The following is a 4590-nucleotide window of genomic DNA, read 5'->3' as shown; positions in this document are numbered from 1 at the left end:
CTGAGCGCGGGCTCCGAGGCCGATGCCATCCTGACCGGCCCCGGCTGCGTCTGAGGCCAGTGCATGTGGGAGAGAGAGGATCCAGCACACGTGGGAGGCACCTACTGCCCACATCCCGGCCGGCCCTGGGGGGAAACCAAGACCAGTCAGGCTCCACCTTTGAATGGCTTGCTGCCTGGTGGTGAGACCCAGATCCGGGGAGCGTAAACAGCGCCGGTCCCTTTCAGTGCCCGGTCCAGGCGAACTCGCAGGTCGGAGGCAGTGCACCGTCACCGCCCGCCAGCAGTGCAGGGAATGGTCGGCTATGCCCGGAGGACCCTGGTTGAACAACAGTTCAAGGTTATACTGTTCTTGTTTTGTTCCATTGCTTTTTACAGGTGTGTTATACTGTTGTTTCGGTGCAGGCCTGGTTTGCGGGAGGCTGTGCTGTGTCCAGCGAGGGCGCGGGCAGGTAGGGGGTGAGATGGGTCAGGCAGCAGCGCTCAGAGTATGTTGGGACCCCCGAGGGGCCCGCGGGAGGCTTCCGCAGGAACCAAGCCCGCGGAAGGCTCTGGGATGTTAGGAGGAAAAGTAGAAAGGAAAAGTGAGAGGTAAGAGATACTTTGAAGAAAGAATTGAGATAATGGAGTGATTGTGTATATGGGAAGGGGAGAAACGACCAAAAGTGCTGCTGATTTTGAGCGTGGGGGGCAGGGGGGAAGAGAGCTACCCCCAGGAGGGGGTGGAGTGTGAGTGGCAGGCCAGGAGCTACTTTTAGAGACACTGTGCGTATGCAGGCGGGGATCTTACCTGGGAACTGTCCAGGGGGCTGGAAATCAGGACAGAGGATCTGCACAGAGGAAGTAATACAAGGGATGAAAGAGAGACCACAGACTTTAAAGGAAGGCAACAGAAAGGGAGAGAGAATAGCAGGGCCCCGGCTCACCCAGGTTAGGAGGTGCCAGCGGTAAGGCGCGTGGGCGCTCGGAGGGAGTATGTACCCTGGAAGCAGGCCAGCCTGGTGAGTAGTGTTTCTGCCCTACCTTGGCCAAATGGTTTATTCCCTCTGAACCTTAGTTTTCTGATCTGTAAAATGGGGATAACAACACCTGCATCATATTCTGTGCAGATGGAAGGGAGTAGTGAAGCTTCTCGCACGCTGGACAGGCCTTGGCCCAGAACAAGTGGATACAAGCACCTTCCTCTCCATGCTTCCCTCCCCACTTTGTCCCCCTCCCCATTTCCTTTATAAGTGGCAGGCACTTGAAGACCGTTTTTCCCTTTTTAAATTGTAACAACTGTTGCTGCTGTCATTGTTTTGCTTCTTCTTATCCGGACTCCTCGTCATCTCCTCCTCCTCCTCCTCCTCCTCCTCCTTTTAAAAGAAACACACGGTCTTGTTTACATGACTAATATTTGAACTGGATCTGTCCTCCATTATAAAGGAAGGAAATAATAAATTTGTTTCCCAAGGGCCTCTTAGCTGAAGATGGCTGTTACCTCATTTGATCCTTCCAGCAGCTCTGTGAGGTTCTGGAGGGCAGGTATTATCAGCCCCCCACTCCTTTATTTTTTGTTAATCCTCATCCGAGGATATTTCTTCCATTGATATTTAGAGAGAGCAGAAAGGAGTGAGAGAGGAAGAGAGATAAAGAAACATCGATGTGAGAGACACACCTGATCGGTTGCCTCCTGCACATGCCCCAACTGGGGTCAGGGATTGAACCTGAAACCCAGGCATGTGCTCTTGACCGGAATCAACCCCAAGACCCTTTGGGCCACAACTGACACCCTAACCACTGATCCACACCAGCCGGTGGTTCCCTGCCCCCTCGCCTTTTATTCTTACAGCTGAATAGAAATGGAAGAAGGAAGAATTGTTGCAAAAAGTTCTATTATTATGTTCAAGAACCACTTGTCTATCAATATCCTCTAATTCAAAAATTTCCAAACTCCAATTTTGACCCCTTTATTTTTGGAAATAAATCGTACCCGGTAGTCAATCAAAATGCAATATAGGTAGCAGAGCTCTGGGCTCAGCAGAGTGGGGAGGTTCCGGGTCAGTCGTTCAGCTCTGGCAGGGAAATGGGGCTCTGCTTCTGCGGTAACCTGGCCCCCAGGCCTCTGTCTCTATACTCGGCTTCTTTCTCTTCCCTTTCAGCCACAAGCTTCCTGACTTCGAAGGCCAGGCTGGAGCCCAAGAAGGCTTTGCAGACCCCGAGTGTGCCCAGTGTGTGAGCCAAGTGCTGTCTCTGGAGATGAAGCCAACAGCCCGGCTCTGCCCATGTCAGCCGCCTGGCGCGGGAGCCAGCCGAGCAGGACCGGCGCTGCCCCAAGGCGGAGGCCAGGCGTGTCTCTGGTCAGGCCGGCTGAGCAGCCACGCCCAGTGTCACCAGGTGTCACCGAGGCCCGAGCACCACCCTGGCTGGGCGATGCGTGCTGGCCCGCTCCGCTAATGTGCTTTGGGCCCTTATTTCCTCTTTCAATGTGTTTCTGAAAAACATATTCTTTCAGGTGAAAAAACAGTTTATGTTTTTTAGGATGATGATTTGAAATAAAGCAAATATTGGCCACCTGCTCAGCAGATAGTTACAGAGAGCTGGGAAAGGGCCCCAGACAATCTACTCTAACCGCAGTTCTGTTTATCATTCTGTAAAAGCTGCCACCTTTGGGATTTGTTTCTGTGAGTGGTATCAATTCCCCAAAGAGATCAGCATAAAAAGGCGATTAAAAGAATTTTGTGTGATTTTTGCTTTTAAAGTAAAATCTTGGTAAACCAACATCTGAGTCTTATGCTGTTATTTACTTTCCCCACTGATTTATCTATTTGTTGGCATTATAAAGGCAATATGCTCTAGTGGTAAAAACAGAAATGTAAATCACTCTGAAGGGGTAAATGAAAGGCAGAAGTCCCCTCTCACTACCCAGGCTCAATTCCCTGAGATGATAGAAGTTAATGGTTTTGTGTGACCCAGAAATTTATTATATGTGTGTGTGTGTACATCTAATCTAATATTTTTCCATAAATGGTCTAGTCCTGTGATCTCTCCCCTCACCACTTGAATATGTCTTGACATACAAGTCTAGCTTATCCTATATAATAAAAGCCTAATATGCAAATTGACCGACCTGCAGAACCACTGGTGGAACGACCACCCGCTATGACATGCACTGACCACCAGGGGGCAGACGCTTAACGCAGGAGCTGCCCCCAGCCTGCAGGCCCCAGGCCAGCCAAGGTGGGTGCCAGTGGGCCCACCCCCACCCCAATTGCCCTGCCGGTTGCCCCACAGAGGGAGGTGACTGGTGGCGGCAGTGGGGAGTGGGGCTGGCCGGAAAGTGGGCAGTGACAGGGGGCAGGTCCAGTGAGCAGGTTGTGTCAGGCCGGCCAAGGCGGATGCCAGTGGGGCCCCCTGATCTCCCCTCACCACTTGAATATGTCTTGACATACAAGTCTAGCTTATCCTATATAATAAAAGCCTAATATGCAAATTGACCGACCTGCAGAACCACTGGTGGAACGACCACCCGCTATGACATGCACTGACCACCAGGGGGCAGACGCTTAACGCAGGAGCTGCCCCCAGCCTGCAGGCCCCAGGCCAGCCAAGGTGGGTGCCAGTGGGCCCACCCCCACCCCAATTGCCCTGCCGGTTGCCCCACAGAGGGAGGTGACTGGTGGCGGCAGTGGGGAGTGGGGCTGGCCGGAAAGTGGGCAGTGACAGGGGGCAGGTCCAGTGAGCAGGTTGTGTCAGGCCGGCCAAGGCGGATGCCAGTGGGGCCCCCTGATCACCCCACAGATTGGCCCTAATTGCTGGCCAGGCCTAAGGACCCTAGCCACGCATGAATTTCATGGACTGGAAGAGAGAGAGGGAGAGGGAGAGAGAGAGAGAAACATCAATGATGAGAGAGGCTCATTGATCAGCCTGCCTTCTGCACAACCCTTTCTTTGGATCGAGCTGCAACAAGGGCATGTGCCCTGACCAGAATCCAACGGAGACCTCCTGGTTCATAGGTCTACAGCAGTGATGGCGAACCTTTTGAGCTCCGCGTGTCAGCATTTTGAAAAACCCTAACTTAACTCTGGTGCCGTGTCACATATAGAAATTTTTTTATATTTGCAACCATAGTAAAACAAAGGCTTATATTTTTGATATTTATTTTATATATTTAAATGCTACTTAACAAAGAAAAATCAACCAAAAAAATGAGTTTGCGTGTCACCTCTGACACGTGTGTCATAGGTTCGCCATCACTGCTCTACAGGTTGACACTCAACCATTAAGCCACGATGGCTGGGCGAGAATCTGATTTTTAATGGAGATTTCTTACTTGAGGTAAATCATGACAACGCATCTTTAGTGGGAGAACCTGAAGGCATTTAAGGAGAATATAAACCAGAGTACCATCCAGAACTAACATGAAAAATCCTCCTGAGTCTGCTGCCTTTCACGGTAAAAGCAGCTTCTCCCTAGCAAGTCACAGAATTGCTTTCTGCCTCCCACCCCCACTCCTCTTCCCACAGGCCAGCCATCCGAGGCCCTGGGAACATTTTTGCCGGTCGTTTTCCTGCCCAGCAAAAATCTCTCTGAAGGAGTTTCTTCAGTTCAC

The 4590-nt window shown here is 51.4% G+C and overlaps 1 long non-coding RNA gene across 1 annotated transcript; it reads left to right on the top strand.

Annotated features, from left to right (window-relative positions):
* The first annotated feature begins 598 nt into the window (after positions 1-598).
* Positions 599-2759, top strand: LOC107182070. The gene is made up of 2 exons (XR_001512786.1): positions 599-1000; positions 2141-2759. It is a non-coding gene; the product is annotated as an uncharacterized LOC107182070 (long non-coding RNA).
* Positions 2760-4590: the final 1831 nt, after the last annotated feature.

The sequence above is a fragment of the Myotis davidii genome, unplaced genomic scaffold (assembly GCF_000327345.1).
Source record: "Myotis davidii unplaced genomic scaffold, ASM32734v1 scaffold1134, whole genome shotgun sequence".
NCBI lineage: Eukaryota > Metazoa > Chordata > Mammalia > Chiroptera > Vespertilionidae > Myotis > Myotis davidii.
Note: the sequence above shows the minus strand (reverse complement) of the source record. Positions and strands in the feature narration are given on the sequence as shown.